Genomic DNA, 21102 nt, shown 5'->3' with positions numbered 1-21102 from the left:
GCATAGCCCCAGAATGAGATAGGTAACGAAGCACGACTCATCATGGAAAGAACCATGTCCAACCAGGTTCGATTGCGCCTCTCAGCCACACCATTAAGTTGTGGTGTCCTTGGTGGCTTCAATTGTGAAACAATTCCACATTCCTTAAGATATTCGTGGAACTCGAAACTAAGATACTCACCACCTCGATCGGATCGGAGCATCTTTATCTTCCCGCCCAACTGATTCTCCACTTCCTGCTTAAGCTCTTTGAATTTTTTAAAGGTTTCTAACTTGTGCTTGATTAAGTAGATATACCCATATCTGCTATAATAATCGGTAAAAGTCACATAGAAGTGGTTTGCATCCCTTGTGGTGGATCTAAATGGCCCACATAAATCCGTATGTATGAGATCCAATAAACCATCACCCCTTTCACAAGTACCAGTGAATGGTGACTTGGTCATCTTTCCAAGCAAACAAGATTCGCATGTGTCATCTGGCTTTAAGTCAAATGACTCCAACACTCCATCCTTTTGGAGTTGGGCTATGCGTTTTGTTGTTGACATGTCCAAGACGACAATGCCACAAGCATCCTTTGTCCAAACCATTGGATGAATTGATATGCAACACATTATTTCCTAAGTTGTCTACAACCGTCACAGTTTCATATATACCATTACAAGGCAATGCGTCAAAATAGAAAGTACCATTCAAGAAAGCATTAATAGAACCAATTTCATTATTAAACGAAAATCTAAAACCTTGTTTATACAAACCATGAAAATAAATAATGTTTCGTGTCATTTCTGACGAGTAGCAACAATTATTCAACTCTAAACCTAACCCACTACTAAGCACTAAAGAATAAACTCCAATCTTGGTGACATGTGACGCTTTCCTATTCCTCATGATCAAGTTCATCTTCCCATGCGCCACATCCCTACTTCTTCTTAGACCCTGCAAATCAGAACAAATGTGAAAACCACATCCTGTATCAAGGACCCAAGAAATAGCATGTGATGAGTTGTTAGATTGAATAGTGTAAATACCTGCAAAGGTGGGCTTTATCTTCCCATCCTTGATGTCTTGCAGATACTTCGGGCAACTTCGTTTCCAATGCCCTTTGTCGTGACAGTGGAAGCATTCTGCACCCTTCAGATTGGAAGAGGGAGCAACAGAACTAGCTTTGGTCCCACTAGAAGAGGATCCATCATGGGGCTTTCCCTTGTGGCTCTTAGAAGGAGCCTTCCTCTTCTTCCCTTTCCCTTGTCCAATTGCCAAGACAGGGGCAGCAGCAACAGGAGTAGATGCAACAGATTTGCCTTTCAAACTACTCTCAGCAGTTCGCACAAGGCCTTGGAGCTTGGCTAGAGTGACCTCCTCCTTGTTCATATGATAGGTCATACGAAACTGATCATAACAGAGAGGCAAAGAGTGTAGAATGATATCTATGGCCAACACTTCATCAAAGTTTACATTTAACTTCAACAAGCGGTCCACGTACCTTTGCATCTTTAGTAGATGGGTGGTGATGGACTCTCCATCCTTCATAGTAATCATGGAGGCGATGATCTCGTACCTTTCCTGCCTCGCACTTTGATGGCACCTTTCCATCAAATCTTGGTGCATCTCGTAGGGATAGTAGTCCTCGTAGGAATTCTGGAGTTCGACAGTCATGGTTGCGAGCATGATACACGACACCTTTGTCGCGTCCCTCTCATGAGTATCATATTGAGCAATTTGCTCGGGAGTAGCAGTGTTGTGATCAATCTCCTTCAGTTTCTCATCGAGAACATACTCTTTGTCTTCGTAGTGGGTGACCATGAGTATGTTGCGAATCCAATCATTAAAGTTAGATCCATCAAAGATCACCCTCCCACACAAGTTTATGAGGGAGAAGGAGCTAGAAGCGTTGGAGTTAGCAGCGTTGTTTGAAGTAGACATCTGAAAAGGAAAAGAGACAAAGTTTAGATTAGATAAGAATCCCCAATTTAACACCCAAATGAAAAATTAGGGCTAGGACCCTACACAATATTTCACAATTCGGAAGAGGGATGCCGTAATCCAATTGTCAAATATTTGAAGGTAGGTAAATGACGATTTACCAATTTCCACCATGAAAAAAACGAAAAGGAATTTAGGTTTTAAATGAGTTGAAATTCCTAGATTCTTTTGAGATTCATTGAAATTTTCAATGGCATGTTTGAATCTCGATTATTCCCTTCAAGTTTGTGACTGGGATACCAAGGATCACAAACAAGGTGTGAATAACCATGCAAATATGCTTGGTACTCTCGATGTCATTTATCACCTAATCAATGTGCCGGTTAACCACACACGCTCTATTGGTCTATGATAAACATCGAGCTACCCTTTTCCACCCTTGCTAGTCCCAAATTAGTGTGTCGGTTAGCCACTCACGCTCCACTAACGACTTGGCAAGGTGCAAAGTGCAATTTCATGGAATAGCAACATTTTCACATTTTTCCTAAAGTAACTAAGATTGAGAATTTATGAAAACATTTAGTTACTTTATAAAATCATTATACTTATTAATGAAGAATTAGTTTGTCCTATCCTACTCGTTCGGCTAACGACCCTCCACCTATCAAGGAAGCGGTAGGTGAGAGTGGACACCCATTCAACCGCCATTTTATAGACAGTTTCCTTATACCCCCCATCATAGATCGGCTTCGTGAATGAGGCCTACTAACGGTAAGACTGACTTATCTTACACATATAATTATTAATCCTTTAATATTATAATAATATAAGGGTTGAATTTTAAACTTTTAAAACTCTAGAGTTTAGAATTTAAATATTTCAAAATTAAAACTTTTTAATCAAAATTTAAAATCCAAAACTTGAGGGCAAGTTTTGAAACTTTTCAAAACATTTCTAGATCAAATTTAAACAAATTAAATTAATCGTATAATTTATTATTATCTAAATTTGACCTAATCCAATTTTTTTTATATTGGCAAGATAATTACAAATTAAAATTTACAAGTAATTAGTTTATCACATAATCTAGTAATTATCTTAAATTTTAACCATTATCTTTCAATTAGATTAAGATATGCATTACCATAACAGATAAAACAAATTTTAATTAGAAAAACAATTTATGATAATTATCCAAATCTAAGTTAAGCCAAAATCCCGAAAATATGCACTCCGACTCGCCACCACGTCGTGGTCATCAGGCAAATGCAAAATTTTCGACTTTTCAGCTAAGAACAATTAAGTTATGCATCAAATACAATAGAAAAACGACCTAAGCTCTGATACCACTGATCAATTTTGAGCATTACATCAATCATATGGTGCACATGCAACCCTAAAGCTTTGGATCTAGGTTTTCTCTAATTGTACATGTAATAATAATCATCCAAAGCTATAACCCTAATCTAGCATGCTTATTTCGACATTAACATAATAAACAAGTTAGAATGATACCTTTCTTTGTAGCTTGAAGATCTTCAACCTTTGAAAGCTTTAGTATCACAAGTGTAATACCTCTGATCGATCACAAACACCAAGAGCAAGTTGGAGGAATATGAGAGAGAGGCTAGGGATACTAATTTTCGGCTGGAACTCTTCTTAGGGTTTCAAGTTGCCGAAAATATGATGCCCCAAGGGTTCCTTATATAGCTGAGGTATTAGGGTTTCAGTTAAATACCTAATCTGGTTGCTTAGGCCTTAAGCAGTCCATAGGATCCTTCCCGAACACCCTATGGACGAATTCTATGTGGGCTTCCACAAGAATTTCGTCCATCCCTTAACTTAGGGATCCACAACCCATTTTGCAATTATCTTATAATTACAATATCAGTCCCCTTAATTTAATTAATCTCTTTTGATCACAAAATTAATTCTAAATTAATTCTTAACCAATATTAATTAAATAATATGATTTCTCTTTTAATATATTATTCCTATAATATATTAATAAACCATAATTAACCTCTTTCTCTATAATTCATCCAGTTAAGTTGGTATGGTGAAGGCAGCCCAAAAGGATCATGCTACTATCGGGTCAAGTACATACCAAATATAGTTATGAGCTTAGACACCTAATCTAACATGTTATTCCTTTGATAGGTAACAGATGCACACGTAGATTTTTTTTTATCATATGCAGTTGGTTTTGGGATAACAGCTTAGTTTTTGGTGTTTGGTTATGTTGATGGACAGGTTTACTCATGGGTATTATATGGTGATTATCTATTATATATGGAAGATGTTAGTATTGGTTGGAGCATTTACATTTCAACAGATGAAGGGGTAGATGTATGATATTTTATGCTTGTTAAACTCGTTATTAAACTTTTATACTTATTTACTTATATTATTTGGATTAAAGTTGGATTTATTAAATTTTGAACATTTTTCTTAATAATTAATGGTCCCCGATTAATCTCCGCCTAGCCGTTTAATCCATTGACCCCACTCTACCGTCTAGCTACCGCCAAACGTGTTTTACAACCTTAAAAAAATATGTTACTATAAATATATTAGTATGTTGCTATTTTATTTTAAAAACATAAGTATGTGGTTAATTTTGAGTTAAAGATAAAAATATGTTTCGGTTTTCGTTTAATAATATAAATATTGTAAATTTTATATTGGTTCAATATAAACTTTTGATATTAATTTTAAAAGAATGTTTAGTTTGATCAAATTTAGAATATACTCCTTAATAAAGACATAAATTTTTCAATGCAAATCTAAAAAAACGTTTGATAAACTAATAATTAACTATGCTGCTACACATGCTAAAACGTTTAATTCATTTTATTATTATATTTGTTATATTTTAGTTTTTTTGTCTCTTTATTTGATTTATGATAATTAATATAAGATTTAATAGACTTATCTAGAATTTCTATATTGGTCGTTGGATAGTTTTTCACAAATGGTCTTCAGACAAGTTTCACAAAATAACAGAAATTGTTTTTATGAAAAAATTCTTTCAATTTAACGGATTTATTTAATGGACATCCATAATAAAGACTATTTACGTACAAGGTTTGTTCTAAAAATACTATCCATGAAGAAAAAAAAAGATTATTTTAGAGAAAAATGTGAAAAGAATTAGAACCATTTGTGAAATATTGTCTAAAATTAGTTACCTATAGAGAGAAACTTTAATATTAAAGGTACCCAATAACCAATTTCCGTACATAGACAAATATAGAGAGTTACCCAACCATCCAACCACCTTATGCTAAAGGGAAGTAGTTTGGACGTAATATTTATATGTCTATACAAAACATTTTGTATAATATGTTTCTTTAAAATATAAATTGTTATGTATACAATTATAGATAAAAAAAATGGTGTGCTAAACCCCTCTTTGCAAAATTGCATGTAATAAAAAGATGTTTGATAAACTACATAAAGATTTTGATAAAAAGTTTATATTCAATAGATATACAAATTCACATAACAGAGCACATATAATTTCGGAATCGAGAAAGTTGACTAAATCCAAACGACGCCGCTGTTTGGCTATAAACTGTAAACATGGGCCTTTATCAGATGCATTAAATATGACCCACCCGGTGGATATACTTATGAACTTTAATGTAACCGAAATGCTAGTTTTCAAATCCCCAACATGACATGATAAGCGTAAGCATTTATACCTCTACCACATGCATATTACAGTATATAGAGTCAATTTCATGATTGGTCCCTAAGGTTTGAGATAATATGCGTTTTGTATCCTTAATTTTCTTTTTTAAACTCGGACCATCCATGTAGTTTGTTTTTGTTTCGATTATGGTCTGGGACCGACTATGAATGACAATTATGCACTTATATATTTCAAACCTTTTATTTATTTAATTATTATTATAATGATATAAATAAAATATCCAGAATATAAAGTGAAAAAAAGAAAAAAAAAAATCCCAAATCTAATTGTTTTCACTTTCAGCTCCTACGTTTTCTACAAAGGTTCAAGCCTTCTTCTCTATTATATCGCCATTTAGTGTATTGCATGTCCAAGACGTACATTGGGTAAATGAGAAATGAATCACTGAAATTTGATGTTTTAAATGGTGATTTGAGTGATCAACCACTTTGACTATGGTGCTTTGGTAAGACATATGAAAGATATGGTGGATAACCTATTGATACATGTTCAAATCCTGACATTACTTAGCCCATGTGGCCATGGAGTGATGGAGGTTCGCCTGCAGTGACTCCAAGGCATGAGACATAGTCTCATGTTTACAATGGGGGATTAGTTGGTGCGCGTAAGCTGACCCGAAAACCCTCGCTAGGAAGTTGTCTTTCCAAAAAAAATTGGTTTTATGTTTTGTTTTTAATATTGATTTATTTATGGAATTAAATCTTCAGTTTTGTGATGACCTTAAGTTGTGATTATGGTTGCCGTTCAAGTTTACAATAAAAATAGACCATTCTTGTAAACAACACATATACACCGAAAGAAACCGAACTCTCCTTTTTTCTTCCTTATATTGCTGCCACAACGAGTTTTAAGGTGAAGTAAATCCCCTATATCTGATAGCTGTAACAGGCCTTCTTCTTACAAAGAAATGCCCCTATTGCGCCGACCTCCCGGAGGCTCCCGAGAAAGCTATTTCAGCATTCCGGACAGTTAAGGGCAATTCCTACGCCCCTCATCGGTCTGAATCCCCTCTGTCAACTACCTCTTTATTTTATATTTTGATCACTCTTTTTTCCATCAACGATTGCCACGTGAAAGCTCTAAGTCAAGAAGTCAAGCCAGCAAGAAAGTCTGAAAGTGAGAAGGTACGGTTTCATCATCCTAAGCTACCTCACCTCACTAAGTCCAGTCTATGCGCCCTTAGCCCAAGGATAGAGACAGGGCTAATGCTTTGGTCATACTAGATGACGAGGCTTACCGAACTACCTTTGCCGTAACTCAGAACCTCTCGCTGGTTTTTGGAATTCGATATCAGGAAGTGTTTTCACACCATCTACCGACATCGACAAAAAAAAACAATAGCCTAATTGAATTCCAAGGTCTCGCATAACCATCTGTCTATGTTGTATCCTGAAAAAAAAAGGATGAATTTGTTTTAAGATTGTAAGAAAGTGTAGTAAAAATATACGAAAGAACATATACAAAGAAATCAAGGCAGAGGTATGTAGAAGTATATGTGTCTAAGGTATAATGTTATTAAAACAAATTCTTATATTTTTATAGAATATCAAACAAACATCATGAACAGTTTCGCCCACTCATTAAATGGGCTAAGCGATGACAAGTTCCTCTTCTTCATATCTCGATCCAACAATTACTTGTCAATTCTGTAATAAAATGTATCAAATATTTTTCTAATTATTATTCAATTAATTGGTTTTAAAAAAATTATTGCAATGCTAATGAAAACTGATTATTGTTATTCAATCAATGCTTGTAGGTATTTTTAATGTATATAGAGTAAGGTTGGTTTTCATGGATGGAGAGAGAATGACAATTGTGCCCATGACCAAGAAAGTAGGCTAATTTATTGTAAATTAGTGGTTGTTTTCACTAAGAAAATATCATAACAAATATAAGAAAATTTGTCGTGTGTATTAAATGGCAAAATTAGTTTTACATATTAAAATTTGATTTTTATGAATCCTAGTTATATACGTGCATGTTGTGTGGCTATATTAATTTGTGTATCTTATATAATAGTCATGCCCCGATTAAATCTATTTTTCTGCGTAACACAGTTCATATGCTTCAGCAGTTCAGCTTCACATTACTGGCGACTAACACACCTTTTGTGCGAAAAGATTTAAAAAAAAATGTAAGTATGAATGGGTAGAAAGTAACTTATCAAATTCAAACTGATCAACTCAGTTACAAAGACCGATGTAAACTGAATATGAAATTATAATTGAATTGGACCAGTTTCAATTTTAATATTTAAATCGGATGGCTTGGTTGTTAGATGTCAATCCAGATTCAATAAAATTTAACCGGATGGATGTAATTATTATCCAATTGGATATCAAAGTATTATCCAATAATATATCTAACTCTTCTTTTTTTAAAACGATAAATATATTAGGTACTGGACGCCAATAATTAACCCATTAATATTTGGTAATCCAAATAATAGCTAATTAATACTTGGTTATCCAAGTAATAGCTAATCAAATATCCATTGAAATATGTATCAAAATAATAGCTAATTAAATTATTCTCCAATAGTTAGGCCTGTTATACAGTGACATTGCTTCTACTAGACTCATGAGGGGTGATGATTATTGGGACTGTATTCTTGCGAACTGATGGTGAGTACAAGGTGGAGCTTCTTAGGAAGAAAATTGATCATATCCCCCCCTCCCATCCAACTCCTTCTATCATATGGTGTAAAGAAGTTCCAATTAAAGTCATAGGCTTCATGTGGCGTGCAGTTCAAGGGCGGATTCCTACGGCTATGGCTCTTTCTCATCGTGGGATTGTTCTGCACTCGTCTGTGTGTGGCTCTTGTATCGGATATGAGGAGGATGCGAACCACCTGCTAATTTCCTATCACTATGCACATTGTATTAGGGATATGATTTTCAGGTGGTGTGGAGTCAATAATTCTCGGTTTACCGACGTCGATGATTTGATTAATTACGCAAACAATTGGGGTAGTTGTTTGGTAAAAAGAAGGAGATTCGTGACTATTTGCTATGGTTTATTGTGGGGGATATGAAAATTTAGGAATGATAGAATTTTTCAGGACAATTTTACTAGTCCAAGAAGAGGTGTGGATTACATTAAGTCAATGATGTTTATGTGGCTTAAATGTAGGAGTAAAGGTATTATATGTAATTGGGATGAGTGGAGTACCTCTCCTTTCCTTTACTTTCATAGTTTTTCTGCATTCTAAAATTGTATTAGTGAATCATTGTTCCTATTTTGCTCCTGTCAGCTTCTTGCTTTGCTGGGGTTTTATATATGATGGCCGTTTCCAAAAAAAAAATTTAACTGGATGTTCAAATTTTAATTATATAGTTGGTTATCCTATTTTTATCTATTAGATGTTTCCACGTATCATCCGGACTGAAAGTAAATTTTCATAAGTCCAAAGTGTTTGATATTGGAGCTCTGGAGAGCGAAACTAACAGGTGGGCCGACATGAATTTAATAAAAAACTGGAAGCAAATCATAGACAAATTTCACTCCAAACTATCTATTTGGAAGGCAAAAGCGATGTCATTTGGTGGTCGAATAACATTAGTGAAGGCAGATCTGGGTAATCTTCCCAAATAGGCACATACTATCGTTCTCCGTTTAAAGCTCCATGTTGTGTAATTGGTACACTCGAAGAGATCAGGAAGAGGTTTCTCTCGTCTAGGGTGATTCAGAGGATATGTCCAAAATTAATTGGGGTTTCGTGGGAAAAAGTTTACTACTTCAAAAGAAATTGGTGGCTTAGGTGTCGGGTCCTTACACTCTTTAAATATCTCTCTTATGACGAAATGGTGGTGGAGGTTACGTACAGATGGCAACTCCCTATGGTTTGGGATTATAAGTGGTATACATAATTTGCACGGTAAACCTCCTGATTATTTATCTAAAAAGAGTACGATCGAGGTATGAAATAATATAGTGGGGGAAAAACATGATATATCCAAATTTGGTCTTCATGTGAATAATATTGTATCGAAAGTGAATGATTATTGCAGATGTAATTTGGTATTTGACAGTAAGTTCTCTGTGGATGTCATTAGATCGAAATTCAATCTATCTCCCTATTGTCCTATCGGTGCAATGGTTAAATGGTTGAAAGAAGTCTCAATCAAGATAACATCTTTTGTATGGAAGGCTATTCTTGGTAGGATCCCTTCGGCAACTGCCCTTCATTGGCATGGTGTCAACATTGATTCAGATACTTGTCGTTATTGCACCTTAGCAATCGAAAATTCAGATCATATTCTTATTAGTTGTAACTTCGCAAGTATTAATTGGAAATGGATTTTCAAATGGTGTGGGATTGGTGTTGTTTTGTTTACGAAGGTGGAAGAGATATTGAATTATGCAGCTTCTTAGGGACATTGTCCAAAAAGAAGCTTTTTACCGTCATTTGTTATGGTACAATTTAGTCGATATGGAAGGTGCATAATGCGAGCACTAAGGTCGCTGACAATATCATAGCTTTGGTTTTCTTATGGTACAAATGTAGGAGTGGGGGGGGGGGGGTGTTTAATTGGTACAATATCATAACTTTGGTTTTCTTATGCTACACATGTAGAAGGAGGGGGGGGGGGTAGGGGTTATTTGGTTGGATTGGTGTGTCTCACCATTTCTTTGTGTGTAAATTGAATCTTTTTCTTGTATGATTTCTCCTCCCGGTATCCTGCTAGGTGTAGGTTTTCAATATACCTGATACCGCTAGGCTACTCCTAATATATCTTTCTTTTTCACATAAACCAGTGGCGGAAGTGATGGAGGTCTCGAATGTAATAGGGAGTTCCGACGATACAGGTAATTAATATTTTCTAGTGAATGTCGATTGAATGGTTGATGGTTATCTGTGGTGGTGTTTGGTGGAGGGTCGATGGTGGTGTAGGTTGTGGGTTTCGAAGGTGGATGCAACAATTGTGAAGGGGTGGTGTCGTTCAGTGTTTCCATCCAGAGAAGAGCTTCAATGGCAGAGATGTGTTCGGTGGTTGAAGGTGTCACAACTAGCATTCTAGCTAGGAAATTCTGTACTCTTGTAAACATTATCTACTGTAAACTCGTAAACCCTAATTCATGTTATGCTTGAAATTCAACCTATGGAAGCACATTCAAACCTAGATTCATCAAGTAAAGTTGAAAACCCTAGAAATCTCGGTTTAAGTCCATTATGGATTAGGATTTCCTTATTGGGCCTAATGGGCCAATAAACTTCCAATGTGACTATTTTGGGCTTAGAACTCGTAATTGGGCTCTAATTCAACCCACTTTCATAAAATTTAACATTTTGGGCCATAATGGGCTTAAAATGAAATAAATTACCTTAATGGGCCTTGTTGGGCCATAACAAATCCAATAAGCCCTAATGGGCCATAAAACTCATTCTTTTATGCAATTTGGGCCGTAAACTACCCTAAGGGTCCAATGGGCCGAAAACCATCAATTTGGGCTTCATATTATGGACTCTAGCACAAAAGGCCCAAGCCTTTCTTTCCCTTCTCTCTCTGTCGGCCCAACTACAAAAAAAAGTGAGAAGAGTTGACTTTTAAGGTTGCCACCTCACTATTACACTTCATACTCCCATGCAAGACCCAGCATGTATCCAAGCTAGTCATTCACCACTCTCTCTCCCCTCTCTTCTTCTATTCTCGGCCGAGGATCACCAAAACACACACAGATCACAACAAACTCTCTTAAATTCTCTCAAGACTCATCCATATTCTTCATCCAAAATTCTCAAAACTTTTGCTTGTGTTTCAAGAGGTTTTCACCAGATAATCATCATTCTTGAGCTTCTTAAGTTCGAAATCAACTCTAGGAGGCTTGCTAGGACCAAAAATCTCCTTCACACCTTCTTTAAAACCGAAGCAACTAAGCAAAGGTGAGTTCATACCCCTCTATTTTCGGTTTTCATATGATTTATGGGGGAGAATACAAGTAAAATGTGAAGATCTATGTGTATTTGTATGTTATGTGTGATTTCTTGTGTTTTTGTGGTAAATATGTGCTAAAAATGAAAGATATTTCGAGATCTATAGCTCAAGAAGGAAAAATATGTGATCTAGGTCATATTTCACTTAACATGTCAAGATAAACTACTATACAAGCTTTAAAATAACACACTACAACATAAAACTCATTATTGGACTATTTTTGTCAAATAAACAAAAGTTTGGGAAAAAGTTGTCATTTAATTTATACAAGGCTCAAAATGTCAAAACAGGTAAAATGGAAGTTTCTATGAACATTATGTTTTTCAAAGGACTAAAAATGAAATTTGTAGCTTATTGGGCTAAAATTTTGGGCTTTTCGACCCATAGGCCCAAAGTTGCGAAAAATATGGTTTAAGGGGGGCTGAAATGGTAAATTTCTCAAAACAGTGGGTAGAAAAGTAAATAAATCTATTTCTGGGGTTAAAATGACCTTATTTGCTAAAAATGATTGAAAATGCAAAGATTTTGGATTTTGGGTAAAAAGTGTAAAAATTGCGAAAAGTGTGGATTAAAATGCAAGTCTTTTAACTAAAGGGTTGAAACTTTCTAAAAATTTACTTTTGGACTTAAAGCATTATTTAAATAAGTGTTTGGGTCAAAAATGTCAAGAAAAATAGTTCAAGGACCTAATATGTCATTTTTTTTATAAAAAGGACTAAAATTGCCAACTTTACCAAAATAAGGGGCTGAATAGGTCAAACTAATATTTTTGGTCAATTATGTTAATAATAAAATAATTGGGTCAAAATATACAAAACTTTATAACTTATGGGTTTTAAATAGAAAAATAACTATTTTTATAAATCTATGAATCATTATAAAACAAATTCGTGATTTTTACGACATATCGATTAAACAACTCGCAACATTAATACTATACAAAACAAGTAAACATTCTAATGGTTGGGCTTGAGAGATTCTAATCATGCTTATTGGGCCTTCGTGACTCATTAACATGACTTTTGGGCCCAACATAAATAATACATGTTATTGGGCCTCCTGTGACCCAATTACATGCTTAAGGGACCCTCAATGGTTTTTTACATGCTATTGGGCCTCAGTGGCCCATTAGCATTACTAGTAAGGTCTAAATAAATCATATGCGAAATGGGCCAACGCGCTTTTCGTATACCCGACAGCCTCAAATAACATACGAAATTAGTAGGGCCTAGTAGTCATCTTCTCCTCGTCTGTTAGGCTTACCTTCTCTTCAAGTAAACTAAAATCAGGTCATTAATCAAGGTTAATCAAATTCATGTGGATTAAGTGAGTAATAACGGGTGACACCAATAAGTGTCGGTCGTAGTCTGTAGTTGTAATCAAAGTCTCCTGGAGGGAGAGTGAGAGTTTGTGTATAGATCTATACGGGGGTGACTCCTCCACACCTAAGCTGTTCGCTATAGTTAGACTCGGCCAGTCTAGGGTGACAAAATCTTAAGATCAATTTCGGTGTTCATTAGAATGCCAAGACAGATGAACTAGTCATTATCATGCATGGTTATAACGACTCACGTAGAAATCCGATATCATTTAAGTAATCAAGGGAAATCATATTCATTCGATGTGACGATACAATAATGTAAAACCATCATAACTTTTTATCGGAAAACATCAGGTTTTACGGGGAAACCAATCTTGCTCATTTGTAATTTCAAAAACTATAATGCAAAACTTCTCATTTATTCATGTTTTGAAATCATTCACGCATATACTTACAGGATCATCACAACATTTTCAAGAAAAGTCTTAATACAGAAAATATTGGATTTTCTGGGTTTTACGAACGACATAAACTATTTTACATCAAACACACTTATGAACTCACCAACATTATATATGTTGACCGTTTTCAAAATAACTTGTATTCTCAGGTAATCGTTAGACAAGGAAGCATCCTGTGTGTTGAAAGTTTCTTTTGTAGTTGCTAATCACCAAACACTTTATATTTTGGAATCATGTAATGTAAATCTTGTACTTAATGTAAACAATGCCAGTTGTACTATGTAATGTTTGGTGATGAATGTGTTATGTTTCATGTATATTCATTGTGATGATATTTCAATTTAAGTCACGCGAGCCCTCGGACGTTTCCGCCGTCTGGTTCGGGGGTGTGACAGGTTGGTATCAGAGCTCTGTTTATAGTGAACTGGCATATCTAACCACACATTGATATGCAACTATAAACCCAGCAAGGGACTAAATAACTCTGAACAAAACAAATAAAATGTGCTAATAAACACTCTTATTTGTGCGACTTAGAAAAATGAACATAATAACAAATCGAATAAGACGATTGGGAGAACCTGACATCTCGGTTAAGCCAGGACTGTTCACAGTTGTATTAGGGATGAAAGTAGCCTGATCAACTACATTTCTTCGTAATATAACTATCACATGCCCTGGAACAATCGCGATGGTCAGTAAACCCAAGGCATACCCTATTGTTAAGCAAGAAGAATGCATCAACCCAATTTTTATAACAACTAAAATTATTTTAGGATTAATAATAGTTTATTTATATACCTCCTTACGTGTTCCCCCTCACAGTCACCATGGAAGAGGAGCATCAGGGCATTCAGTTTCATCAGGTCTTAATGGCCCACGGAATGATTGAGGACGACCTGGAGGATGAGCAAGGGGGAGCACACGACGTTGGACCCGACGAGTACACAGACACAGACTACGAGTTTGATGGGACCGATGACGATATGGAGGAAGAAGGAGGCACAGACGAAGCCTCAGTCACACCACCTACTGGTGAGACACCACGGAACCACCCCGCCCCACCAGGAAATCCCGTGAGAGAGAATCGTTCTCCGGAGGCTGAGGCTGCCGCACTACGACAACAACTATTCGCCATGGAAGCACGAGCGGTGCAGGCTGAACAGGAAAGAGATGAAGTCATTGGAGAAATGACTGAGATGGGCCAGTTGTTGGCACAACACTTCGGTATATGATCTCACTGCCACCGTTGGGCGCTTCCTAGTGTGTTAGGATCAACTTTACCCTACTAGTGCTATGTTCTCTTATGTTTGTTATGTACTACCGACTCCATGTTTAAGTGATTACACTACTCATAGAGTCGTTATGCTGTCGAACTTTGTACCTCTATGTATGCTCTTTCGAGCAAATTTTCATGTATCAAAGTACAAATATTATTAGTGAAAAATATTATGTGTTTTATGGTGATGTTGTGACCTGCTATGTGTTTTATACGATTATTGTTTGGTGTAAATATATGGGAACAATTAGATACAAAAAAAAATCGATTCACGAAATTCTCAACTTAAAAACAATACATACTCAACATCTTTCTGTTCCGTAACAACAAGATGCCTCAGAGACCAAACCGCAGAAATAACCAACCACCGACACCACCGGAAGTCAACTCAGCTGCGTTTCAAGCCGCTGTATCTGCTGCAGTCACAACAGCCATGGCACAAATTCACCAAGGGAACAATGGCGGAGGAAACGGGCAGGGAGCTGGAAGTTCAAACAACGGAATAAATCAAGGACCTACCAAGACATGCTCTTACAAAGACTTTACAAACGCCAAGCCACGAACCTTTAATGGAACGGGAGGTGTCATAGCCCTAAAGAGGTGGATTGAGAAAATTGAATCCGTCTTTGAAATTTGCGGGTGTCCAGATGGGTGCAAGGTCAAGTTCGCAGCATGTACCTTTGTTGATCAAGCTCTTTCATGGTGGAACGGTCACATCGAAGTCATGACCCTTCCAGTGGCAAACGCAATGCCCTGGGAAGAAGTGAAGGAAATGATGTTGGCAGAGTACTGCCCTAGAGGCGAGATACAAAAGATAGAACAAGAATTGTGGAACTTGACAGTTCAGAACTCCAACATCGAAGGATACATATCCAGGTTTAGCAAGCTATCCCTTCTGTGTCCGGGTATGATCACCTCAGAAGGGAAAAAGATTGAGAGGTTCATTTGGGGATTGACTGCACCTATCCAAGGGAATGTCATTGCGGCAAACCCTGAGACGTTTGTTAGCGCCAAAAGATTGGCCAAGAAACTGTATGATCATGGCAGCAAGAAGAGTGTTAAGATTGTGGAAGCGGATGTTAAGAAGGAAGAAGAGAATAAGAAAGGGAAGAACTCAGAATCATCTAAGAAGCAACAGACATTGACTGTCCATGCAGCAACCCAAGCTACCACAACACCACATGCTCCAGCCTCATCCACGCCGAATACTCCGAAGCAGTACACAGGGAATCTTCCCAAGTGTAACAAATGTAACTACCATCACCTCGGGGAATGAAGAGAGATGATGTGTACAAGATGCAACCGGAAGGGCCATACAACAAAATATTGTAGGACCCAGTTTCCACAAAACCAGATGCCCAACAACAACAACAACAACAACACAAAGGATGGAGCCAGTTATACCTGTTACGGGTGCGGGAAGACCGGACATTTCAGACGGAATTGTCCCAATGCAAACACCCAGACGACAGGAGCAGCAGGAAGAGTGTTGATTATGGGACAAGGAGAAGCGGTTCAGGATCCTGCTGTCGTCACCGGTACGTTTCTCCTTAACCACTCATATGCATGCATCCTGTTTGATACCGAGGCAGAGCGAAGCTTTGTGAGTAACAAATTCAAACACTTGCTAAAACAACAACCCCAAAAGCTTAATGAAACCTTTACGGTGGACATGGCTAATGGGAAAACAGAATCAGCCGGGGAAATCTATGTAGGATGTACCCTAACTTTAAATCAGCATACCTTTCAAATAAACTTGATGCCTGTAACTATTAGGAGTTTTGATGTGATTATCGGCATGGACTGGTTGAGCCCCCATCATGCCGAAATTATGTGTCGCGAGAAGGCCGTTTGCCTTCATCTCCCTAATCACGAAACCCTAATTATATACGGAGACAAACCCAGTACGAACCTTCATCTTATCTCGTGCATTAAGGCACAGAAGTATCTACAAAAGAAGAACTTGGCGATTCTGGCACACATAGTGGATAAGTCTAAGGAAGAGGTCAATATTCGAGACATCCCAGTGGCTTGCGACTTCCCAGACGTCTTTCCCGAAGATCTTCTGGGGATACCCCCAGAAAGACAAGTCGAGTTCCGAATTGACCTGGTACCGGGAGCTACGCCCATTGCCAAATCACCCTATAGGTTGGCTCCTGCGGAGATGCAAGAACTGTCAAGCCAACTCAGCGAGCTCTTGAGTAAAGGATTCATCCGACCTAGCTTCTCACCCTGGGGAGCTCCGGTCCTTTTTATTAAGAAGAAGGATGGATCCTTTAGGATGTGTATCGATTATAGAGAGCTGAATAAGCTCACTATCAAAAATCGCTACCCACTTCCACGAATCGACGATCTGTTCGACCAGCTCCAGGGAGCAAATTACTTCTCTAAGATAGATCTGCGGTCCGGCTACCACCAGCTCAAGGTCCGGGAAGAGGATATTCCCAAAACTGCTTTCCTAACCCGCTATGGACATTATGAATTCGTTGTAATGCCCTTCGGTCTAACGAATGCCCCTGCCGCATTCATGGACCTGATGAATCGAGTCTGCCGACCCTTCCTCGACAACTTTGTCATCGTTTTCATCGACGATATCCTGGTCTATTCTCGAAGTGAGGAGGAGCATGGCCGACATCTCCGGCAAATCTTGAAAACCCTACGGACCGAAACGTTATACGCAAAACTCTCTAAGTGTGAGTTCTGGCTCCATAGCGTAAACTTTTTGGGTCATGTTGTTAGTCAAGAAGGGATACATGTGGACCCTTCTAGGATCAAAGCCATTGAAGGATGGGCAGTCCCAGCGACACCCACAGAAATTCGTCAATTTTTAGGTCTCGCAGGCTATTACAGGAGATTCATTCAGAACTTCTCCAAAATAGCCACGCCACTTACCATGCTTACACAAAAGGGGTACCATTTGAATGGACAAAAAAGCAGGAGGTTGCCTTCCGAACTCTGAAGCGAGCTCTCTGTAGTGCACCAGTACTATCACTACCAGAGGGAACAGAGGACTTCGTAGTTTACTGCGATGCTTCGAATCAGGGTTTAGGCTGTGTACTCATGCAACGTGGTAAGGTGATAGCTTATGCATCCCGGCAACTAAAGACGCATTAGGTGAATTATACCACCCATGATCTTGAATTGGGAGCTGTGGTCTTCGCCTTGAAAATTTGGAGGCACTACCTTTATGGTACCAAGTGCACCATTTTCACCGACCACAAGAGTCTCCAGCACATTTTAAATCAAAAGGAATTAAACATGAGGCAGCGAAGATGGGTTGAGCTGCTAAACGATTATGAGTGCGAAATCAAGTACCACCCAGGCAAGGCTAACGTGGTAGCTGATGCCTTGAGTCGGAAATAATACTCCAATCGTCGTGTGAAGACTCTTTCAATAACCATCCAATCCCATCTGTCCTCACAAATCAAAGCAGCCCAGTTCGATGCCATGAAGACAGAAAACAGAACGAGCGAAGCGTTACGTGGAATGGAAAAGAACTTCGAAGTCAAGGAGGACGGAACATATTATTTCATGATCTGAATTTGGGTCCCTAAACTTGGAGGATTCAGAGAAGTAATCATGAATGAAGCTCATAAGACACGATACTCCATCCATCCAGGATCGGATAAAATGTACCTGGATGTCAAGCAATGTTATTGGTGGCCTAACATGAAGGCAGAGATTGCCACTTACGTTAGCAAATGCCTCACTTGTGCTAAAGTGAAGGTAGAGTATCACAAGCCCTCGGGACTATTACAACAGCCGGTAATACCCGAGTGGAAATGGGAAAGGATTACTATGGTCTTTGTGACCAAATTACCCTAGACAACAGATGGATTGGATACCATATGGGTAATAGTCGACAGGTTGACAAAATCCGCCCATTTCCTGCCAATAAAGGAGACATACAAGATGGAGCGACTAATAAGAATCTACATCAAGGAAATTGTGAGACTCCATGGAGTACCAATATCTATCATCTCAGATCGAGATAGTAGGTTCACTTCACGCTTTTGGCAATCGCTACAGAAGGCTATGGGGACACAACTCGACATGAGCACTGCTTACCACCCACAGACGGATGGTCAAAGTGAGCGAACCATTCAAACGCTTGAGGATATGCTTCGAGCGTGTGTGATAGACTTTAGAAGGTCGTGGGATACCCACTTACCTTTAATTGAGTTTTCGTACAACAACAGTTATCACAAAAGCATCAAAGTTGCTTCTTTCGAAGCATTATATGGTTGTAAATGTAGATCACCGTTGTGTTGGACAGAGGTAGGCGACACTCAACTGGCAAGAGGGCAGACACCAAACAATACATTAATAGGACCATAAATCATACGCGAAACGACAGAGAAAATAGTTCAAATCAAAGCTCGACTTCAAGCATCACGCGACCGACAGAAGAGCTACGCTGATAAACGACGAAAGCCCTTGGAATTTCAAGTCGGGGATCGGGTGTTATTAAAGGTCTCCCCCTGGAAAGGGGTGATCCGTTTCGGGAAACGGGGAAAACTAAACCCACGGTAGATTGGACCATTCGAGATTCTTGCCCGAATTGGTCCAGTGGCTTATAGACTGCAGCTACCTGCCGAGCTCAGCAATGTACACCCCGTGTTTCATGTTTCCAATTTGAAGAAGTGCTTATCCGATGAAACTCTCGTCATTCCGTTAGAAGAAATCGAAATCAACGAGAATCTCCTGTTCATCGAGGAACCAGTTGAAATCATGGACAGGGAGGTGAAGCGTACTAAGCAAAGCCGCATTCCAATAGTGAAGGTTCGGTGGAACGCGAAACATGGACCGGAATTCACATGGGAACGCGAAGACCAGATGAAGCTACCCTCACCTATTCTCGCATTCTCAAATCTAGCTTCAAAAAGAATTTCGGGACAAAATTCCCTCTAACGGGGGGATGATGTCACAACCAGCATTCTAGCTAGGAAATTTTGTACTCTTGTAAACATTATCTACTGTAAACTCGTAAACCCTAATTCATGTTATGCTTGAAATTCAACCTATGGAAGCACATTCAAACCTAGATTCATCAAGTAAAGTTGAAAACCCTAGAAATCCCGGTTTAAGTCCATTATGGATTAGGATTTCCTTATTGGGCCTAATGGGCCAATAAACTTCCAATGTGACTATTTTGGGCTTAGAACTCGTAATTGGGCTCTAATTCAACCCACTTTCATAAAATTTAACATTTTGGGCCATAATGGGCCTAAAATGAAATAAATTACTTAAATGGGCCTTGTTGGGCCATAACAAATCCAATAAGCCCTAATGGGCTATAAAACTCATTCTTTTATGCAATTTGGGCCGTAAACTACCCTAAGGGTCCAATGGGCCGAAAACCATCAATTTGGGCTTCATATTATGGACTCTAGCACAAAAGGCCCAAGCCTTTCTTTCCCTTCTCTCTGTCTCGGCCCAACTACAAAAAAGGGAGAAGAGTTGACTTTTAAAGTTTCCACCTCACTATTACACTTCATACTCCCATGCAAGACCCAGCATGTATCCAAGCTAGTCATTCACCACTCTCTCTCCCCTCTCTTCTTCTACTCTCGGCCGAGGATCACCAAAACACACACACATCACAACAAACTCTCTCAAATTCTCTCAAGACTCATCCATATTCTTCATCCAAAATTCTCAAAACTTTTGCTTGTGTTTCAAGAGGTTTTCACAAGATAATCATCAAACTTGAGCTTCTTAAGTTCGAAATCAACTCTAGGAGGCTTGCTAGGACCAAAAATCTCCTTCACACCTTCTTCAAAACCGAAGCAACTAAGCAAAGGTGAGTTCATACCCCTCTATTTTCGGGTTTCATATGATTTATGGGGGAGAATACAAGTAAAATGTGAAGATCTATGTGTATTTGTATGTTATGTGTGATTTCTTGTGTTTTTGTGGTAAATATGTGCTAAAAATGAAAGATATTTCGAGATCTATAGCTCAAGAAGGAAAAATATGTGATCTAGGTCATATTTCACTTAACATGTCAAGATAAACTACTATACAAGCTTTAAAATAACACACTACAACATAAAACTCATTATTGGACTATTTTTGTCAAATAAACAAAAGTTTGGGAAAAAGTTGTCATTTACGGTTTATACAAGGCTCAAAATGTCAAAACAGGTAAAATGGAAGTTTCTATGAACATTATGTTTTTCAAAGGACTAAAAATGAAATTTGTAGCTTATTGGGCTAAAATTTTGGGCTTTTCGACCCATAGGCCCAAAGTTGCGAAAAATATGGTTTAAGGGGGGCTGAAATGGTAAATTTCTCAAAACAGTGGGTAGAAAAGTAAATAAATCTATTTCTGGGGTTAAAATGACCTTATTTGCTAAAAATGATTGAAAATGCAAAGATTTTGGATTTTGGGTAAAAAGTGTAAAAATTGCGAAAAGTGTGGATTAAAATGCAAGTCTTTTAACTAAAGGGTTGAA

Source organism: Lactuca virosa, chromosome 9 (genome assembly GCF_052849685.1).
Source record: "Lactuca virosa cultivar CGN04683 chromosome 9, Lactuca_virosa_CGN04683_v6, whole genome shotgun sequence".
Taxonomy (NCBI): Eukaryota; Viridiplantae; Streptophyta; class Magnoliopsida; order Asterales; family Asteraceae; genus Lactuca; species Lactuca virosa.
Note: the sequence above shows the minus strand (reverse complement) of the source record.